This window comes from Euprymna scolopes, chromosome 21 (assembly GCF_053919585.1).
Source record: "Euprymna scolopes isolate OS-2025 chromosome 21, ASM5391958v1, whole genome shotgun sequence".
In the NCBI taxonomy this organism is placed as follows: domain Eukaryota; kingdom Metazoa; phylum Mollusca; class Cephalopoda; order Sepiida; family Sepiolidae; genus Euprymna; species Euprymna scolopes.
This window is the reverse complement of record NC_136502.1, coordinates 58470692-58494828: the sequence shown is the minus strand read 5'-3', so window position 1 is coordinate 58494828 and position 24137 is coordinate 58470692. Positions and strand designations below refer to the sequence as shown.

Here is a 24137-nt window from a genome sequence, read left to right as displayed (position 1 = left end):
TAAAAATTAAGATTCATATTTCTTTTTATTCAATACTAGCAGTTCAGCCCGTAATGTTCAGAAGTTGCCCTACGTGTGAATACACTTTATGTAAGATTTCAAATGTTTAGACCAAAATTTGTCTGAGTAATTTCGTAGAGACCACAGAGGTCAATTTTTTAAAACTTTGACCCCAATTTTAACCCCCTAACATTCATTATTTTGATTTCAAATCAAAATACAAAGTTTTACCCGTGTCCAAGTTACCTACATCTAGAATTTCAAGTGTTTAGACACAAAATTGGCGGAGGAATTTGGTAGAATCTGCAAAGGTCAACTCTTTCAACTTTGACCTTTTGGTAGTCAAATTTTCGCCCTCAAACGGATTAAAATGTTTGCCGCATGCCTGAATACTTGTTATATAAAATTTCAAATGTTTAGACCCAAAATTGGCTGAGTAGTTTACTAGACACCGCAAAGGTAAAATCTTTTAAACTTCGACCCCTTGGCAGCTCAAATTTTCGACCCAAACCGATTAAAAAGCTTGCCCTATCTCAGAATACCATTTATGTAAAATTTCAAATGTTTAGACCAGAAATTGACTGAATAATTTGGTAAAGACCGCAGAGGTCAAATTTTAACAAAATTTGACCCCAATTTTGACCCCTTAATATTTATTTTTTGGGGCTCAAATCAAATTATAAAGTTTGATTCACGTCCATACATCTAAAATTTCAAATGTTTAGACCCAAAATTGGCGGAGGAGTTTGGTAGAGTTTTCAAAGCTCAAATCGTTGAACTTTGACCCCTTGACAGCCAATTTTCTAGCCGAAAATCGATTAAAAAGATTTTCCCAAATCTCAATACTATTTATGTCAAATCTGAGGTTCTAGACCAAAAATTGACAAAGTTATTTGGTAAAGATGTATAGATTTCGTTTCAGTTATGAAACTTTTTAAATAATAAACATCGATTGAACACATGTCAGATTAAATATGAAAAAAGTTTGCAGTTGTAATCAGGATGGGCAAGTCCATGAGGTGTGTGGTAAAGTGAAGGAATGTGTTAGCATGGGAGAGAAGTGAGGTTCGTACACGTGTGAGATAATTAAGTGGTAAATGTGTATATCAAGGTAAGAGTTGTGTGGATGAAAAAAGAAAATAAGGAAGAATGTTATAGGAGGGGTAAGAAGAGGAGAAAGGAACAAAGGAAAGAGAAAAAGATTTCTTTTAAAATCCTCTTAGAATACAAGTCTCATTCTGAAGCAGTTTTTGCAGCATGTCTACGAGTCTTAAATGTAGCCCACTTCTGAAGTTAGTCTTAAGTAATTATGTAGCAGATCCAAGATTAATCCCTCTCACCACCTGAGATTCCCAAATGTATCTAAGATTAGCTTCTGTCCAGATTCCAAATGGTTCTTAACAGATTATTAACAGAATTTTTCAAAAAGTTAAAAAATGAATAAAGATAAAATCTAAGTGTTATGTATATCTATGTATATCTATAAATCTATGAAAGTGTGTCTGTCTGTCTGTCTGTCTGTCTGTAATAACTCTGTTAATTTTCAGTCTACAGACTCGAAATTTGATATACAGGGTATGGAGATTTGGTAAATTCTTTGTTATCCGTTTTCGGTTAGAAATTTGGCAGTTAAGGGATCAAAGTTCAACGATTTGACCTTTGAGAACTCTGCCAAACTCCTACGACAATTTTCAGTATAAAACAATTGGAATTTTAGATATAGGTTCCTTAGACATGGATCTAACTTAATAACTTGATTTGAGCTCCAAACAATAAATGTTAAGGAGTCATAATAGGGGTCAAAGTTAAATTTTTTTTTACCTCTACGGTCTCTACCAAATTACTCAGACAATTTCTGGTCTAAACATTTGAAATTTTACATAAAGAGTATTCAGAGATAGGACAAGCTTTTTAATCGGTTTGGGTCGAAAATTTGAGCTACCAATATATGAATGTATGTATGTCTGCCTAAAACTTGCCTAAAAAACTAAAAACTGCCTAAAAAGCTACCAATATATGAATGTATGCATGTCTGCCTAAAACTTTCGACAGAGGCGACGGACTTTCAGAAGATCAGGATCGTTTTGAAGCTCAACCCTTCAGACGACAAATACCGAAAAATTGGCTAAAAACATTAATTTCTTCACCCTCAACTGGGCACTTTTCTACAGGGAGGGGTCGCTTTTTTCACCGATATTTTCGAAAGTCATCTCCTCTTTTCGATTGTCTAGCCTTAATTTAAACCTACGTCACTCCCGGTTTGGTGGTGGTTGTAACAGCAAAGACGTCAGGTTTTTTCCCGTTCTTTTCCTCCTTCGCGGTACGGGTTCGAGCCTGCCTTCCTACTACAACTTCTTTTTTTTGGTCAGCGCACACCTCCAAACACCCGGGCAACGCTGGGCACCCATGCTAGTATATCTATACAAGTGAAAATGTCTGTCTGTCTGTCTGTGTACATTTTCCTACCAAATAACTCTGTCAATTTTCGGTCTACAGACTCGAAATTTAGCATAAGGGGTATTGAGATTTAGAAAAATCTTTTTAATCGATTTTCGGCCAGAAATTTTGCTATTAAGGAGTCAAAGTTCAACGATTTGACCTTTGAGAAATCTACCAAACTCCTCCGTCAATTTTGGGTCTAAACACTTGAAATTTTAGATATAGATTACTTGGACAGGGATCTAACTTTATGATTCTATTTGGGCCCAAAACAATAAAAGCTAAGGGGTCAAAAATTAAAAAAAAAATTGACATCTGTGATCTCTACCAACTTTTCTCTATGGTAGTTAAGGAAGATATAGAAAGGCATTACCGTACATATTCACATTTTTAATATATACATAGGTATGTAAAGTTATGAACAGTACATAAGGCCTGAGCAAAGCTGTCCGTGCTAGTATATCTATAAAAGTGAAATTGTGTGTGTTTCTGTGTGTGTACATTTCCCTACCAAACTACTCTGTCAATTTTCAGTCTACAGACTCAAGATTTGACATAAGGGGTATTGAGATTTGGGAAAATCTTTTTAATCGATTTTCGGCCAGAAATTTCACGGGCAAGGGGCCAAAGTTCAACAAGTTGATCTTTGAAAACTCTACCAAACTCCTTTGCCAATTTTGGTTCTAAACACTTGAAATTTTAAATGAAGGTTACTTGGACATGGGTTAAACTTTATAATTTGATTTGAGACCAAAACAATGAATGTTAAGGGGTCAAAATTGGGGTCAAAGTTTAAAAAGATTTGACCTCTGTGGTCTGTATTTGGTCATTACTCAGCCAATTTTTATTCTAAACATTTGAAATTTTACATAACGGGTATTCAGACATGTGGCAAGCATTTTAATCAGTTTTAGGACAAAAATTTGGCTGCCAAAAGGTCAAAGTTGAAAGAGTTGACCTTTACAGATTCTATCAAACTTCTCTGCCGATTTTAGACTTGAAATTTTAGATGTAGGTAACTTGGACATGGGTAAAAACTTTGTATTTTGATTTGAGACCAAAACAATAAATGTTAAGGGATCAAAATTTGGGTTAAAATTTAAAAAAAAATCATAATAGGGGTCAAAGTTAAAAAAAATTTGACCTCTACGGTCTCTACTGAATTGCTCAGACAATTTCTGGTCTAAATATTTGAAATTTTACATGAAGGATATTCACACATAAGGCAAGTTATGAACAGTACATAGGGCTCGAGCAAAGCCGGGCTGAACTGCTTGTATTTATGTATATTTAAATTTTTCAAACGTTCTCTATGAGGTTGATGTTATGACAAAACATGTGTTTATGATTAATTTTAAAGTGTTTCTTCTCTATTCAAGTTAATTTGATACGTTGCAAATGCCTGCTTGTCTATATGTGCTAAAAGTGGGATGGATCCATGTGCCAATGAATGGCATATCATTTTTATATTTTATTATTTTCTGTTTTTTAATTATTTTTCCTCATTTTGCCTATTTGTCACTTTTTCTTCCCTCCCTCTTTCTCTCTATTTTTTTTATTGGGCCTATTTTTTTTAAATTTCACACAAATGTACTTCGTGTCTGGCAGTGTTAATAGATAGATTTTGTATCAGAATGTCTTTGATAACTATCGATAATCGAAAAAATTTGATGAAAGAAGGAACAGATGATTTTGACTAAAGTTTATGCCTTATACAGCCTAACATTACAAGTGAATTTGAGAAGTTTTATTATCACACAAGCAGAAAGGCTAAGCGTATAAAATCAACAGTAGATTCTTTGATATGACAGGGGTGCATTCGAAATGAATGTTTCTGTTTAGAGCACAAATAAACCATGATACTTGACTTGCATTTTAAACTTGAATTCAAGCTATTATATAAAATAATTTCATGAAATCCACGGTAGATTCTTTACAGTGCAATGTAAACTACAATGTATTGTGGACTGAGTCACTGGGGGGGGGCATGTTAAGCTTCCTCCTGGTATAAAAGGTAACAAAAGAAAAGACAGTAAAAACATATAAAAAAAGGAATATCACTGCAATTATTGATATATAGTTGTAATATATAGTTGTGTAATTTTCTTTATACACAGATTATTGACCCATAGTTAAAAAGAGAGATTATGTCAAACAGAAAGATTAATTTTGGATGTTGTCTTTGGCTTTGCAAATTCACATTTTTTATACTATCGGCTAATTCATGGCATGATTCTGGCAACCTAGATACTCTTTTTTTTTTTCTTTTTTTTTTTTTAGCAGATCTTTCGTTATGCAAATAAGATATTCTTTAGTTCAGTCATAGAAAGTTATGCTCTCACACATTACCTACTGCAACTTTGGAGGGCAGAATAGCTTAATCTAGGTATATAAGGAGTCCGACTCTTATATTTGTGTTAGGTATTGTTTGGTTTGGCCCTTAGGTTATCCTTAGGTATTGCCTCTTCCTTTTGTACAGAGTTGGCTTTTTTCCTAACTCAGACTTAATGGATGGCTCTACCGGTTATGTTTTTCTACTAGTATACATATATATATAAGTGAATTTAGTTTACAAACAAATGGTTATGTGTAGCCATTTGTTTGTAAACTAAATTCACTTATTTTGGCTCTGTCTAAACATTGAGCACTCTTTTGGGTGACACACTTATATATTTTGTTTTAAACAAACAAATAATTACTACCAATACATATATATATATATATGAGCAAACAGTTAATGAAATATGTTAAAAAACACTTTGAAATGAGTTAAAAACATATTTAATTTGAAAAGGAAACACTAGATAAATGGATAATCCTTAATCCTTATATATATATATTGATACGCTATATATCAAAATTTAAGTTGCACATGTCTATAATTAATTTATTAATGATGCCAGCATTTTGCCCACAGAGAAACCTCTATCGTTTAGGCTTCTCTAAGGGGCTAATGAATATTTGTATGATCAGGTGTTACTAATGACTTTATAAAAACAACAGTGTATTTCAGAAAGCTTTAGTCAGGGAGCTGCTTGTTATTATATTTCAGTTTTTAAGGTTAGTGGATAGATGGGGGCACAGTTGACCAGTTCTCGATTCTCTCAAGTCCAGGGAAATACTTCAGAGTCAACATTCCCTCCTTACATACTTACCCACTGAAGTTTGTATTAATTGTTTAGACTTCGAATGTCGCCCTCCATCATCCTCTTGTTGTATGGCTGTTAAATTAATCACATACACACATCAATCGCATAAAACATTTACTTCTTTAAATTGGAACAGATCTGGATCTGTATCGTAGGTTTTATACATAGAAAAGACTCGATTTCTTTTTAGTTATAGTTTTATAACAATAATAAATAATTAGATAAGTCCTTTTAATGATTTATTGTCATAGAGATGTATACACACATTTTTATTTTCATAAGGTGTTGATACATACTTTTGATAATCTTCATTTTATGCATATAAAACAAATTCTTGTCTCTGTTTGCATTGTAAATGTGTGATGTGAACAATAATAGTTAATTCAAACCCTTTTTAATTATTATCGTTTTATATATATATATATATATATATATATATATATATACAGATATTTTTATTTTTATACAGAGTTGATAACCACTTTTCATACTCCTCATTGTTTTGTATATATAAACCGAATTCTTGTCTCTGTTAACTGTACTCTATTCAACAAGTAGGTCATACCTGTTCACATCATCATCTTTTTGTTGAGACACCTGTAATTACTTAGCTGATAGTAAGACATTTATTACAGGTAGGTGAACAAGAATTTCATAAGTTTTGCTTTCCAAAAATCAGTCCCCTCCTCCATAATAATGATAAAGCCTCTTTCCACCTCAAAACTTCACAAAATTCTCATGAACTATTTTTAAGTGAATTACGCCCTTAAATTGCCTAATTTAAGAGTGAAAGACATAAATTAACTAATAGCGATAATCCATGTTTTTTTGTTTTTGCTTTTATTTAATTTCAACAAAAGTGAGGAATTTTTTTTACAAAGGAATTACCACTTATCAAGACCCAGAGGCCACTCGAGGATAAGTGTTAAAGAGTATATATTGGTCAAAAGGACAATATCATAGTAATCGTTAGCAGTGTAAATTTGGTAAATTGTATTACTTAAGGGGAACGGCTCATCAAGAACTTGTTTACATTGGACTTGGAGACAGCCATATTGTAGTCAGCTGGAAAGCAGGTAAACGGAAGAGAGTTCCACAGGTGTGCAGTTCTAAGAAAGAAGCTTTGTTCATAGAATCTACGTTTAGGTTTAGACACAGATAAAGAGTGGGGGAAATTATTGATAGTGTTTACAGCCAAACGAGTGTTTCTCGTGAATGTTTGGTGAGGGGGGGGGGCATAGATTGGAGCGCAGACGAGCACTTGCCATGAAAATAACAATAAAACAGACAGGCTCGCAATGTCTCTTCTGTGAGAAAGAGGTTGAAGGGAATAGAAAAGGGCATCCCCTACTAGGCTATGAAGTCTATTTTGAACTCTGTTAAGGCAGGATAAAATGTTTCTAGCTTCTGCCTAGATGTGACAGCAATACTACATTCTTGGACGTACCTGGCTCTTATATAGGTAGAGCATAGCATCAGCAGGTAGATATCTACTGGATTGATAAAAGGATCCCATCATTTTTCCAGCAACCTTGGCAACGGATTTGATGTATGTATTCTATTTTAGATCAGGAGTAAAGGTCAAGCCCAAAAGCTTGTCAAAACATGGAGCCTTCCCAAGATGAGAGCCATTCATTTCAGTTGATGCCAGATGGAGATCAGAACGTTGATGATGTAAAGATAGAAGCTTGGTTTTAGATGCATTAAAAGTAACCAGCCACTTTTTTCCCCATTGTACCACATGCTCAAGATCAGAGGAGAGGCAATCAGAGAGAACTTGGTCGTTTACAGCCTTTGATGTGCTGCCATAGATGGTAGTGTCATCAACAAAAATGTCTACGAATGATGTAAGGATGTGATTTGAAAGATCATTAATATAGATCAGGAAGCGAGTTGGACCTAGGATGGACCCCTATATTATATATATTGCAACCAAAATTTCTAGATTCCAAAGGTTTGAGCAATGTCGAAAAAAGTTATCAAATTTGTTATTCTCTGTTCTTGATTGGACCCAAAATGCAGCCAAAATAAAAAATTGATGCATGAAAAAGTTTTTAATGCTTAGAATTTATTGTAGGAGAATATTGCTATTCTCTTGGGATACTGCTTTACTGATAAAGTTGATTTCCCACTCCAAGTAACATTTTTGTCATTCTATCACACTTAAGTTTGAAATAACGTTTTTGTTGATCTGTCACGCATAAGATTGAAATAGCATTTTCGTAGGTTTGTCACACTTAAAACTGAAATAGCATTTTTAGTCAGATTTAAATTTGAAATCTGTCATGCTTACGATCAGAAGAGCATTTTTTGTCGATCTGTTTGAAATAGCATTATTTTTGGTTTGTCACACTTAAATTTGAAATAGCATTTTTTTTTTGTCTCTCACACTTAAGTTTGAAATATTAGGTTGGTGCAAAAATAATGTCGTTTTTTTTTACATGAACTTTAACGTCAAAAAACAACAATATTTTTGCACCAACCTAATAGCATTTTTGTCAGTCTGTCATGATAAAGTTTGAAATGGAGTTGCGGGAAACTTCGGATGGATACTTCTGCTAGTAGCTCAAAAACCCTTAGTATTAAAAAGATTTGTTTATGCAAAAATTAAAAAAACTTCAAGTTTATTTTATTAAAGAAATACTAATACTTGATATTTTTTGTACAGATTAAAAATAATCAAAACCATTTAGCAATGCACAATTCACATTGTTTTTTTAGCAATAAAATGGCTACAGTGATGACTATTATACGATTAACTAACACTTAGCTTTTTTTATTCATGGATGTATACTCTCAACTCTATAAAAGCCTTTGTTAGTCTGCATGCTTAAGCTTGATAAAGTATTTAGTCAATTTCTAACACTTGAAAAAATATTTTTATCTATCAGGCTTAAGTTTGAAATATAATTTTTAGATGCATCCGTACTTGGGTTAGATGTACAACAGTTAAAGTAGCAGTTTCTGTTCATAGGGGGCAGCCAATGAAAATATGTGAAGAAGTGATCAAAATGGACTTGAGAGAAAGAGGAATAAATAGGTTAGTTTTGAAATCAATTTCTTTAAGCCATCCAATGCATACCAGCATGTAAAACAGACATTAAACCGAATATGATGACGATACTTCATATGGGTTTTTATTAACTTTAATAAGGATCTTACAATTTCTTTCAATTGTTAAGATAAAAAAATGAAGGAAGAATCTAAGAATTTAGTAGGTTTTAATTATAATTATCCAAGACTGTCAAGAGTCATCATCAATATACACTGTAGGAAAATTGTATAATTTGTTTCTTATTTTCTTAATATGGATATTAAAAGGAGAATCATAAATTTGCAACAACAAAAAAATGTACTTCGGTTAAGAACAAAAATTCCAGTTGATTTCATGAACTTTTAATATTTAGTCCTGATCAATGTTTTATTTCTGATTAGATAAAAGAAGACAGGGGAGATTTTACTCCCAGTCAGAAGCTCTCTTATTGTCACTTATGATAGACAATTTTTGTTGTTGTTAGTTGTTATTTTGTTGGCTTCTTTTTTAATAACCAACTGATCTACATTGACTCTAGAATTAGATGAGTGAGGAAGGAAGACAGTCTGGTTTATGTATTTGATTCTTGCCTTCTTTCAATCAATCAGCTTGCAGGCAGTATTTAGAAGACAAAGGTTGTGAGTCTGAACCTCACCTAGCATATAATTATTTTTATACTAGTTTTGCTCCAAATTTTTGTATTACAATATTAGGCAGATACAGTTCTACTTTTAACGATGAAAATTAATAATAAAAAATAAAATAAAATAAACATTAAACTTACGCCATCGGTTCAAGCAATTAAATTTATTTATTGATTTCTATTATTATTTATTCTATTTTATGTGTTTTATTTCTATTTTAATTTGTTTTTGCTATATGGATTAGTTTTTAATTAAAATTCAGAAACGTAAAAATATTAATGTTGTACACATTTTAGTGAGCATGTTGTTAAGTTGTGATTTATTTTGTTTAAAGTATTTAGCTTTTATGTAGTTAGCTTATGAAGTTATGAAATGTTTTACACTTGGAGATTTAATATCTTTGTTACTAAGTAAGCTATAATATATATATAATTTTCTTTATACAACAAATATTATTGACTATATATCTGCATACATGTTATGGCTGTGATATTTTCTAATAGGCCACATGTTGCCACATGTCTTTATTATTAGCTACATATGAGCATACATGTCATCAAGCCACTCATACTCACATGACGCTAGATTTTAAATGAAATCACAGCTGAAACATGTATGCTCATATGTAACCAGTAATGTTTGCATAATTATAAACAATTATACAATAATACAGCTTTACTTGTTCTTAGGCATTATTTTATAAACACTGTAATTTCACAGGATTAACATATAGGAAACCACAGCAATGCCTCCTTATATTGCCTTTTCTTTTTCACTCTTGTTTGTCATCCAGACAAAGTATGCAAACATATTTTGAATTTTTCAGAAAAATGATTCGTCAGAAAAAAAAGGCCAGAAAATTTTCCAGAAAAGTCTCATAGAAAAAAATCTTACATTTGTGAACATTTCTCAGTTCATTATTTCGCATAAAATTCTGTATTTATTGCAAAAGTAACACCATTTTTTTTATATAATCCGAACCAAACAAAATATGTTTATGCTCTCCTTTTTGTCTCTACAATAAAAATAAAAAAAAAGAATATATCCTGTAATCCAAAAATCGAAAGAGAAAATAAGAAAAACAAATCGAAAAAATATTTATTATTTTTGGATTTGGAAAAAAATACTCTCGCATTTATTTACCAATCCAAAACTAGTGGGTATTAAAATTTTTTTTAGAGCAGTTGAATGTTATAAAATGTAAAAGAAAAAAAAAAAATTACAATGGTAATGTTGTGTTATTAACTGAGAGCTGGAAGACAGTTTTTAATTCAATCCCGGACAAAATGTGTGTTATGAGTAAGTTGCTGGAATCCATATTAAATAGAGAAATAGTCAACCACCTCAGCAGGAATAACCTTCTTAGTGACACACAATATGGTTTCCGCTCTGCAAGATCTACCGCAGATGTGCTGACGGTTATATCCCACAGGATTAGTGAATCTCTTGACAAAGGCTTCCTTTCTAGGGCAATTGCTCTTGACATATCAAAGGCCTTCGACAAGGTATGGCATAAGGGTCTACTTCACAAGATTTCCAGCTACGGTATAATTGGAAATGTTTTCTCAATCATTAAATCATTTCTCTCCGATAGGCTCATAAGAGTAGTGGTAGATGGACAAAAATCGGAGGCCTGCAATATAAATGCTGGAGTCCCTCAGGGGTCAATCCTGGGCCCAACTCTCTTCCTGATCTACATCAATGACCTCCCTAAACACATACTTAAATCATTCGTTGACATCTATGCTGATGACACGACCATCTACGGCAACACATCAAAGGCTGTAAATGACAAAGTTCTCTCTGATTCTCTCTCCTCTGATCTCGAGCGCGTGGTTCAGTGGGGCAAGATGTGGCTGGTTACCTTTAATGCATCTAAAACTAAACTCCTATCCTTACATCATCAACGCTCTGATCCCCATCTGGCATCAATTGTGATGGATGGCTCTCGTCTGGGTGAGGCCCCATGTTTTGACAAGCTTCTGGGTTTAACCTTTACTCCTGATCTGAAATGGAACACGTACATCAAGTCTGTTGCCAAGGTCCCTGGAAAGATGGTGAGATTCTTCTACCGCTCCGGAAGATATCTCACTACTGATGCAATTCTCTATCTATATAAAAGCCAAGTACGTCCAAGGATGGAATACTGTTGCCATATCTGGGCAGGATCTGCTAAAAACAGCCTATCATGCCTTGACAGAGTACAAAATAGACTTCGTGGCTTAGTGGGGGATGCCCTTTTCTCTACCCTGCAACCTCTCTCCCACAGAAGAGACATTGCGAGCCTATCCTTGTTTTATCGTTATTTCCATGGCAGGTGCTCGTCTGAACTCCAATCTCTGGTCCCCCCTCGCCAATCTTTCACGAAAAACACCCATCTAGCTGAATCCACTGTGAAAAATTTCCCCCACTCTATATCTGTGCCTAAATCAAAACGCGGATTCCATGAACAAAGCTTCTTTCTTAGAACTGCACGCCTGTGGAACTCTGTTCCGTCTGCCTGCTTCCCTCCGGACTACAACTTGGATGTCTTCAAGTCCAATGTTAACAAATTCCTAATGAACCACCCCTTAATTAAACACTTCATCAAATCTCCACACTAACGTAATGTACTTGCAATAACCCTAATCCCTGAGTGGCTTCTGGGCCTTGATAAGTTGGTGATCAATGTGTAAAAAAAAAAAAAAAAAAAAAAAAAAAAAACTAGGTCTTCCTGCTAGTTCTCTTAATAGAATTAGTGTTTAAATGTTGAATTACCTTCTTGAGGCTTGTTGTGGTAAAACATGTATAAGATAATTTTGGTTTATTATGATTATTATCAGTAATTCTAGCTCCTCTCCAGCTCCTTCAAAAAAAAAAAAAAATAAATGAATAAATAATAAAAAAAAAAAAAATTATAAAACAAAACAAAAAAACCCAAAGAATCTTTGTGAAAACGATTGCCTTTCTCTTTACAGCTACCCTTCTCCTAAAAGTAATGGCGTGTCAGGCAAAAATACAGTTGATAGTCTTATCTGAATTTCTGTCATGAACTCCTGCTGTCCATTTTTTGAAGTATTGCATTGAGGCTTCTGTTTGCAATGTGTTACCTGTAATTCAATCTTGCCATCGTTTAAAGAATGCAAGTCTTGTTGAAGTTAAGGATAGAAAAAAGCTCAATTTTAAGGGTTTATATTTTGTAAACCAAACTGCCTTTTCTTCAACAAGTATGCCTCTATTTATATAAAGTTAAGTATGTGTATATGTTTGTATGTATTGAATTAACTCCTAATTAACCGATTAAATTATGAATTTAGTAACACAGTTGCTAAGCATAAGGGATCTTAATGTTGGTTATATTTAGTTTAATTTGGTTTCATGAAAGGAAGGTGGGAATCTTTAATGAAAATTCAGATACCTCTGATTTTTGTGCAATTTTAACAATAGGTATTAATTAATAAATATTCCCTAAATTTGAGTATTTTAAACGGTTGTGATGGGCATAATATGGCCATGACTTCCCATTTGAAAATTATAATATTTCAGATTTGCTTTCAATTCGATACATAGTCATTATAGACACCAATGAAGCAATATTCCTTGAATTCCAATTTCTTCTTAAGACCCTTTTGTACCTTAAATTTTAGACGTATTCCGGAATCCAAATCATATAATGGATTTTGATAAAAATTGAAATAAGGATTTTAGAGATAAAGTTTCATATCATATCGTGAATCTTCATAAGAGGAGAGAATACATATTTATAATAAGTTCATTTGCTTAGGAGTTTAACTCATACATACTTATTATTGATGCTCTTATGTGCATGCACCAGTCCAGTTAAAATTTATTTATATATAATATAATTGATTAGTCATAAAGAAAGGAGGAAACTTTACCTTCGTGGTTAGAATGCGTCTTACTGTCCCTCATAACATTTTTTTTATTCAGCATTTTAGTTACTATTACTATCTCTTCACTTTCCTTTGTTATAAATATATGAAGTAGCTAGATAGGAAGAAAAAAAAGAGGGAAAGGAGGATTTAAAAACAATCAGTGTGGTTTATGTATAAAATTTTATGGGGAAGACAATGGAAGTGGTCCTGAATCTCTAAGTTCCTCCTGCCCTTCTAAATGAGCAAAATCTTTCTTAAAACTTCAAATACTTGATCCTATTAGGATCCTATTTGTGGTAAAAGAAAAGAAAAAAAAAAAGTGTTATCAGGATAATGAAAAAGGACACTGTGTTCCTCATTAAATCCTGAACAACATCACGTCTTCCTGCTTATATAAAAGAATTTCTATTTGATCAAGAGGAAAGCCTCTTTGTCTAAGATCTGATTTAATATAAAGAATTTGGTGCAATGACTGAATTATGAAATACTGAATCTGAAAACGTATCTGCTTTATCAAAATTTTAATAAATAACAAATCATTTGAATGTTATTTTTGTCAAATTCGAAAAAATTTCGAAACTTCATAAATTACTATCACTGAGTGTGGATTGTTCTTGTTCTGTTAGCCATGGCCGGGTAGAAGCATTTATTGATTATGTTATTCTTAGTTATTATCACCTCTAGTAAAAATCAAACATTCAATCTCCAGAAGAGTGTTGCTTAAAATTGATTGTAAATCAACACCTTTATCCATCACACTATGTGTCCTGTGTGGAAATCACATTAGCGTAAACATTGAAAATAACAACCAAATTGAGATTATTGCTCAGAATAATCTACATTTGTCAAATCAATATTTGATTCTACTTAGCCAATGAAGTACAAAATTCTTTAGTCACACATTGAAAAAAGAATTCCAATCTATTTCATCGATTACATACCATACCCAAACAAATATATTCTTAACTATATTTTATTGAATATTCATCTATGTTCATCAGCCAGTCATATCGTACTTTTTGTCATAAATAAGGACAAGCTAGCTTTTTATACAAAGTGAGAGAAAGATATATAGTCATGGTAAGAAATAACAAGAAGCATTTAACTGATATTGTCTGGAAAGAAATCCTAACCGGATAAAATTGTTATTAAGTCTTGTTATTATTTAAAAATATATTGTTGTGTGCGTTAATGAATACAAAAGCAAAAACATTTTTTGTGTTTCTGTGTCTTATTTAACATAAGCTTGTATTTATGGAAACCTTTCATGATTCACCAAATCTTATTTTACTTGTTCCTATTTACTTACCTCCCCATGAGGACAGAGTTAGACACAAGGTCGGTTTTTATCGTGGGGAAAATCCAGCTACCCAAAAAGGGGCACTTTATATAGGAACAAAAATAAAAATTGCCCCAGTCTAGAAGGATGTATCCTCCGCTGACCAAGGACAGAAACAGTGAATTGTAGTATCAGAACAGATACAACAGTTTGTTCCTAGCCAAAAAGCTAAGAAAAATATTTTACTTATTTGAACTAAATCGCCTAATTCATGTATATATATATATATTTTTTTTTTTGTGTGTGTGAGTAATAATTGAAACAAGGCGTTTTTGTTTGGAAATAAATCAGACATCTTTAAAATATAAGAGTTAATTATTTTACAAATATTTATCTACTTTGGCTTCTTAACACAAATATATGCTTGGATAACAATATTTTCTTTTGCATTTTTCGTGATTTTTTTGTTTAACAATATTCAGAAGGAGAGGGGGAGTGAAAGAGAAAAACGATAGTTAAATACCTATTTTTTTTTTTTAACATAAGACTGCTTCATAGAAACAACAAAAAATTATAAATTAGACAATAAATGTTGATTATTTGCATATGTATTTCGATTATTTGGACTACTGTCCTCCTCTTGGATGTTATTCTCACAATGTTTCAGCCGATGTAACCTCCAACCTTTTTGTCAAACTCTGGAATCTTTGAATCGAACTCTTCCAGGACCTGTAATTCAAGAGATGTACTAATCAGTTTTAAGCGACAGTTTTTTTTTAGGTTGAATGTTCAATCCTCAGTCTAGATGAGATAAAGACTACAGTTACAAATTACTTATGACTTCTACTGGGTCATAGCTGACGGAACGAAAGCAAAGTATTCCTGTGGATTAAATAAGGGATTCTGTTAGAACTTCCACGTTCGACAAACACATTTAAAGAAGTTTGGAGGTTATATAGACCGAAACATTGTGGGACGATGAGAAGATGAAGAATAGTACTTTGAATAATCCCAATAATACAAGTAATCAATCCTCGTCTAAAAAAATTCTGAAAATTAAAAAAAAAATTACTTTAAATCACTAGACACAGAGGGGGTGTGCAGAAAAAATAATTTCTTGGCCTCTTTTAATTAAGAGCAAAGTTTAGCATCTGTTTTGATACTATACTTTGTCTTTCTTGTCTCGGTCAGTGAAAGAGAAATCCTACTAGATTAAGGCAATTTTTATTTTTGTCCCAAACCAGCATATATCCCTTTTTGTGGTGCTAGATTTTCCCCACATTAAAATCCGACTTTGTATCTACTTTTGTCCTCATGGGGAGCCAAATATATAGGAACACGACACAGGGACAATTACCTATGTTTTCTTTTCTTTTACTGTTTGTCAGTTTTCACAAAAAATTTTCTATATTCGTACAGAGACAATAATATATAAAAAAATTGTATTGTTTTCTTTTGAACCTTTTCAAATTGCTGGTAAATCTGTTAGAATAGTTACAAGTTTTAAGTGATTTTGTGTATGACAAGTTGATGATATTACCATACTTTTATTTTGTAGCATATCAATCATTCTCACCTTTTTATTTTCTCTTGGGAGCTCTTCATGATTTTGTTGCTGATGTGGTCCTCTATACTATTTTTTTGTTAATTTTGAATATTAGCATACTTTATTCTTTAGCATGCCAGATTCATTTTTCATCTTCAATCTCGAGGGAACTATCATATGATTTTACTTTCTTTTGGGGCGTATGTAAAGCCCCCTCTTCTACTGTATAAAAATTATTTATTCTTTTTACTTTTTCTAATTTTATGGTATCTATTTTGTTCATACAAGATTGCACATTTTGTGAAGTTCTTTAACTATTTTGTGTTTTAATTTTTTTTATCTCTTTTATCTCTAGAGAGTTCCTATATGGTTTTGAATCTCATGCTCTGTGTTAACTATTTTCATTTTAAAACTTTTTGAACTCTATATGGTTGTGACTTTTTTATTGGTTTCTTTTTGTTGATTATCTAACATAAAACTTTCAAAGTCAGACACAAATAGTAATCAGTCTGACATATCAAGATTTGATAGAACCTAGTCTCTCTCTTTTTTTAATGTCCTTCCATGAAATTATTGGTATGAATATAGTTTATTTTGCTTCAGTTTTTTTGTTCTTTTTTAAATATTTATTTCAGCTAAGAAAACTGTTAGAGTGGATACAATTTTCTTAACAAGTAAAGAGAAATTATTGTCTATAATTATACTGAGTTATCTCCCTTCAATTCTTTAAAAAAAAAATATTAATAAAATTTTGTGACATCAAGCATGTATGGGTGTGCATGCTTCTTGCCTCTATGTTAATTACACATTGTTTTTTTAATTATTGATCGATTAACATTCAACAAAATTTAAAAAAACTCCTATTTTTTTTAAATAATTGGATTAAAAAATTAAATTCATCAAAACTAATTTTTGTTTTCTTGTAAACAAGTCAGTGTTTATTTTTCTTTTCTCCCGGGCAATGCCAAGTCAGTACAACTTATTTGATATAAGTAAAAATAGTACCTTTTGTAAATTATGTTTTTAACCAGGAGTGCAAAGTGAAGATTTTAGTCTAGTCAAACTCTTACGAATGATAGGAGTAGGAGTTTTTGATCTCTGAAGAATCGTCTGAATATTGGATGATTTTAAGGAGTCAGAATCAGAATCCTCTGTCTAAATCAGACATTATACCTTCTGGCTTCACAAGCCTTATTTTAACCAAATTTGTAAGAAATGGTGGTCCAGACATTTCAAAATGTATGATATAGAAAAATATGTAATACTTTATAGGAATTTCTAATCAAATGTGGAAAACCATGGTATGTCATCACTTTGTAATAATGACAAACCTGTCAACACACTTAAGTTTCTTTTTCTTTTTTTGTTGTTGTCATTTTTCTCAAAAAATAACAAATAGATTGATTACTGACACTTAGCTGATTATTACTTAACCCTTTTATCTATTGTAGACATCCAAGATGAGAACAGTAATTCAAATAATACAAATTATCAACCCTCATCTAAAAAATTCTGAAACGTTGTAAGAAGTTGTTTCAATTTTTAAAGAAAATTAGTTTCTTTAAACAGTAAATTATTAGATTGGTAAAAAAATTAGTCACCTTCAACAGATTATATAAATGAATAAATGCTAAACTTGATCCCATTTCTCACATTAAAATTAAAACGTTAACTTAACTTAGCACAATACATGCATTTTCTTATATAATACTTATGCATATATGATACCAGTTGCAATATTAACTGATTTGCATATTGGTTTTGAAAAATATAGTTTATTACTTTTAGTTATAGATTCTTAATTCGATGATTGCTTTGAATTTAATATAACAAATAGTTCTGTATTGCATTATTCTTTTATTTTCTCTGCAGATATTTAACATTTGAGTTCAAATATTTCTTTCTTTAAATGTATGGTCTAGATTTTCAACAAGTTGCAATTTTTAAATTGCAAGTGCAAAGCAAATTGATTTCTTTTTCTTTTCTTTATGATCACATTTAAAAGATCAATAAATACGTATTGAAATTATCAAACTATTAATGCTTACTTATATAAATTACACGTCTGTTGGTTAGTAGACAAACCATGTATCATTCTAACCTCTGAAAATAAGTTACATGTGTGAATATTTGGACAGCATATTTTCATTTAGGCAAACATTATCAAATAAGTGTTTTTGCTTAATAAAATTATATTTTCAGAAAATAGTTGTAAACACACAAAGATTAACCCTTCCTGATGACTTGATGAATCAAATCCAAAGTACTAAAAAAAAAAATATATCGAACAAGAAACCCACAGAACTTACATACACCAAATTTGACCGAAATAATGAACTATTTGAAAAAATTAAAAATTTTATCAAGCAAAAACCCTGTTAATGGTTGCCTCTGTATATAATGTACAGGATAATCTCCTAAACTAATGAATGGATCATTATGAATTTTGGAATATATATTCTAGGTAACACAGTGAGTAGTCTGGATACATTACTTTTTTTGTTATGTTAACATTTGAGGGTTGCGTCCACCAAAACTTGAAGCTGCCTAAGTTAAATACAATTGAGAACAAAATAGAAAAAAAAATTGCTATACATCAAATTTTCAGTTATATTAAATAATGCATTTTTAAAAGTATTGGTGTGTCCACCTATGTGCTTGGTAAAATCCTAAACTATTGAACTTATCATAGAATATGTATTCTAGGCAACAGGGTCGGTAATGTGGGTACATTATTTTTTTGTAAACTTCACTATTTATGCAAGTGCCACCAAAACCATACCATATCTGCAAAAAAAAGAAAAAGAAAAAAAAAATTTTTTTTTTAACTGATGCTATGTTTGTTGCTTACTAGTATATATAAAATGTATATGCATTTTAAAATAGATTTTTATTAAATCAATACAATAATTTAAATACAACCAATAGGTTTTCTTGTTTTAAGTTCATTTTATAAATAGATTTACTGTTGTTTAATTATATATGTGTGTGTTTGCATGTCTTTTTCTATTTTCATAATCATGTTTTCTCTAAGGAGTTTACTGTCGCTCACATCCTGTCACCAGTCTTCAGGGAGTCTGAGAGAACATAAATATTAGTAGTCAAAGGTGTGTTCCTATAAAGATGGGATCCAGCATCATTTTTAAGATTAGCAAACCTCCTCCTATACCCTACCTCTGCCTAGCAAGTTTGAAAAAACCTTGGGCCCTCACTCCGGGATGTTGCCGACATATGCTTCTGTAATTAAAGGCAAAGGATTAAAAAAAAAAAAAAGAAAAAAAGGGGGGCGAACAAAAAGTATTTGTAGAATTAAAAAATATATTATTATTGGTATAGAGATAGACCGTAATCAGGACGTGGAAAGAATGATCCTGTCATACAGGGTGGGTGGGTGAGATTTAATTAGTGATAAACTGTTTTGAGGTCAAAACTACCATTTAAGGTAGAATAAATACGGATTTATTTTTCACAGTAGGGCAGTATAGGGAGATGTGTGCTGAACAGGAGACTTTGATGGTATAGCCTCATTGAAAAAAATGAATGAGAGTTCTTGAGTTAGAAGATGTAGAATAGTTAAAGTAGCAGGTTAAGTTCACAGGAGAAAACCAATGAAAACATTAGAGAAAGTGATAAAAATAGAAGAGGGATAACTAAAGACCTGACCAGAGATAGATTGATTTGAAAGATGATTTCTTTAAGCCATACAATGCATGTCAGCATGTAAAACAGATTAAATCGAATATGATGATGAACGATGTCATTTTATACTACAGGCCACTTTATGTCGCAGCTGAGATGCATGGCTGGAGGAGATTTATTAATTTTCAGAGTTTTTTAAGAACTATATTTAAAAATACCTAGAATAGCATTCTAATACATATCTGATAAGATATGTTGAAAGATAAATAAAAATGTGTATTTTTGTTGTGAAAAACTGATAAATATGAAACAAAGCAAAGAGGTAATTAAGATATCTAATGTAAAAGGTATAATCTATATGTATATTTTTATTTCTTTCAACATATCTTCTTATCCTCAGGCATGGGTTAGAATGTTATTCGATTCATTTTTAAGTTTATTTACTTCCTCTCTAGAGTAGGTTAGACACAAGGTTAAGTGTGGTTTTAGAAAGCCAGCGCACTAGGATTAGTGTGCTCTGATGTACAAAAAAAAACTCCTGAGTAATCCTGTCAGCATTCTCTGGTAGGAGCGCCTCAGACAATTAACATAAACTAACTCCCTTCTCAAGAAGACGGTAAAACTTTGGAGGGTTGACCTCCTGAGACTGAACAGAACCTATCTCATCTGAACCCTGTCAAATCACTGTTGGCCTGACGTCAAGGATGTATCCTTAATGGTAAGAGCACACTTTGAGCTGTGCAACGTAGTTGACATCATTTTATTGAAAAAGGTCTCTGAAAATGAAACATTGATCAATATGTTTGTAATTGTGTTGGACCATGAAGTGGCTTGTAGTATAAAATTCCATGGTCAAAACCTATTTTTTGTCATATAATTTTTTTTTTTTTTGGGGGGGGGGTATTCAATGCATTTTGTTTTGTAACAGTTAAAATAGATGTTAACTACATTGATATCTAATATATCATGCTATTTTGTTTGATTTATAAAATCAGGCGCAAATTACATTTAAGTTGACAAACCAAACTTTGCTTATGATTAGCAAATTTATATTTGTTATTGTTTTACCATGTTATTTGCAATATGATAATGTACTTTGCTACAATTTATTAACAAAAAAATCTAGTTCCGGTTGAATAGTAATTTGAAACATCTTTAAATAATCACCTGAAAATAAAAAAAATCAGTTAACGGCAGTAATAAAAGATAGCCTTTACTAGACTTCTGATGGATGTAATATTTTTTCATATTTTAAATATAAAAAATATCATTTTCTTTTAACACATTTTTACAATTTTAGAAATACGATGTGAAAGGAAATAGGTAATAGCTAAAAAAAAACTTTAAAATTTCAATGTTGAAAAAGGTCATGTGATACATTGTTCGTTTATGGTTTAACTTTATGTAAAAGAAGTTATGTTTTAAATTAAATAATACAATAGGAGTTGTATATCTTATAAGTAAATACCGTGATTATATTTTGATAAGTATAGAAAGCAGTATTAATATATTAATCATGGGTGTAAGACTGCAGTATCGATATATTGCTTATGGATATAAGACTGCAGTATTGATATATTGATTATGGGCATAAGACTGCAGTATTGATATATTGATCATGGGCATAAGACTGCAGTATTGATATATTGATCATGGGCATAAGACTGCAGTATTGATATATTGATTATGGGCATAAGACTGCAGTATTGATATATTGATTATGGGCATAAGACTGCAGTATTGATATATTGATCATGGGCATAAGACTGCAGTATTGATATATTGATCATGGGCATAAGACTGCAGTATTGATATATTGATTATGGGTATAACATAGCAATATTAATAAATTGTTCATGGCTATAAGACTGAGACATTATTATATTGATTATCTGTATAGACTGTATCGATTATCAATATATAGAAAAATATATTAATCTATTACTGATATAGAAAATAATTATATATGAACAGTTATTCTAAATATAGGTAACTTTAGACACTCACTTGTATCTGAAAAGCTTTTTTTTTTTTTTTTTTTTTTTTTTTTTTTTTCACATGCTCTACCATCGGTTTCGTCTGCTGAACATCAATAATGGCAGTACATTCGATTACGGATTCGTTAGCTACAGTTTTTATGAATGAAATATGCAGTCGTGTGCAGCACACACCCAACCGATCACTACAGCATCAGACTACATGTCTTTATTTACTGCTTAACACAAACAACTCTTTTTGTGTCTCGCTAGTCAAATTACTCAGTGTTATTGTAAAAGCATTTCACGTGTCCACCTAATTAATCAAGGTGCTCTGCTATTTTAGACATTTCTTTTGATTTGGCATTTTTAGTTCATGGATTTCATTTTCCTGCAGTAATAAAAAGAGGCTAAAAATTTACATTTTCTTTCTTTTCGGTCTTTTATAGTCACTCCTCATCACCTTCTGACTCCTTCTTTTCAATTTTTTACTTTTTGTCGTTTTTCGTTTATTTCTTTCATTTTCTTTGTTTACCTTTTTCTTATTTCTTTTTATTTAATTTTTATTTTAATATATTAAACCATTGTCTACACATAATTTTTCTTTTTTTTTTTCCTCTTAGTTTCATTTTTTTTCTTCGCTATTCTTTTTTGTTTTTACCTTTGCTAATTTATTTAATTCCTCTTTTTCTCCCTTTCCTTTATCTTCCCACTCTTATATTTTTTGTTTTCTTTTACGCATAGTTTTCTTATTTGGTTTTCTTTTATTTGATTTCGTTTAAATTAAATAAAAAGAAACAGAAAAGAGAAAACAAAATCAAATAATGATTTTGCTTTCTCTTTTCTGTTTCTTTAATGTTTTCTCTTTTTACCTTTTCTTTTTACTCTTTCGTTTATCTTTTCTCGTTTTCTATTATCTTCTAGTTCTTTTCATTATTACCTTTTTTGTTTTATATAACTATTTTCCCTTTTCATTTTTATAACTGTCCTTTTCTTTTTCCCTCTTTTCTTTGATTTCTTTATTTCCCTATTTTCTCTTTCTCTTGTTTCATTTCTCCTTTTTTCTTTATTTCTTTTTTTCATTCTCTTTCCTTCTTTCTACTTTTTTTTGCTCCCTTCTCTTCCTTTCAATCTTTATTTTGATTTCTATTTTAATCTCATTCTTTTCTTACACTTCTCTACTTTTCCCTTTACTCTTGACTTCTCTTATCTTTTATCTCAATAAATCTGGTTAATTTCACCTTTTAACCAGCAAGAAATTTGTTTGTTGAAATTTTATTAACACAGAACTTGTACCCAAAGAAAATGGTAGAAGATGTTTTTTCTGGGAGCCATTCATTGTGGTGGGCGGGGTTTGTTTCTGACCCCAACCTTCTACAAAAATAAAATAAATCAAGGCCTGTGTCTGGTATCAAAGATGTTGATGGCTGTTAAGATACTGATTCCTCAAGGGATCTAGTGTAGGAGGGGGCAGTTCCCTCTTTTTTTGTCTCTCTCCTGGATTTCCACTCCATTGAGATTCTTTTACATCCTTGTTATCAGACTCTGTAAAAAGAAAATGTAGAGTAGGGTTTGTCAGTTGTTGATTTGGGGACTAGAGTAGAAAACTGCCTACCTCCTACATATTTATTGTTTTGTTTTTTTTAACAGAATATCAACCCTTTTTGCTTTATTTAATGCTGGCCAAAGAAAGAATATATCAGACATATGTATGCCGTGTGATGGTGTATGGCAGTGAAACCAGAACAGTGGAGGGGGGGGGGTGCATGGAAAGAAATGATATGAGAATGATACGATGGATGTGTAATGCAAGTCTTAAACATGGATAAAGATCTGATGCGTTCAGAGGAAGATTAAATCTAGACAATATAGGAAGATGTGTAGAACTGGAGGCTTCGATGGTATGGCCACATTGACAGAATGAATGCGAGTTTCTGGGTTAGGAAATGTAGAACAGTTAGTAGCAAGCTCAGCATACATGAAAAGGTCAGGGGAAACATAGGAAGTGATAAAAATGAATGTGTGAGGGAGAGGGATGTCAGAGATAGGTTAGTTTTGAAGTAAATTTCTAAAAGCCGTCCAACACATGCCAACATGTAAAATGAATGTTAAACCGAATATTATGATAATGTTGAAATACGGTACTTGTTATATACAATTTATTGAACCCAAATTGCTATTCTACCCATAACTGGAGGGGAGTGTTCATATCTTTCAAATGATTTAGCATGATTTAATGTAATAAAACCAACCGGACTTTAACTCTTCTTAGCATAGAACCAGATTAAACTGGCCCACTTTTCACAATGGTTTGCCTGTTCACTAATCAGACGACTGGGGTTCAGTCACTGACCAAATGACACCAAATACTCCTTGCTAAACACTCAGCATTATTATGAATATGAAAGGTAAGTGGAGTAATCTAGGAAAATAACTGCCTCTGTCCTTATATCTTTGTATAGTAGCCAGGAACCTCTGGATTGCCCTTAACTGTAGTTAACCTACTTTGCTACTAACATAGAACATGTGTGTAGAAAGAACAAAGCATTAGAGAAA

General features: G+C 31.7%; 1 protein-coding gene across 4 annotated transcripts in view; it reads left to right on the top strand.

Moving 5' to 3' along the window:
• The window catches only part of LOC145242393 (uncharacterized), a 717261-nt gene that overhangs the window by 110589 nt on the left and 582535 nt on the right, over positions 1-24137 (top strand). The gene's annotated exons all lie outside the window — the stretch shown is intronic.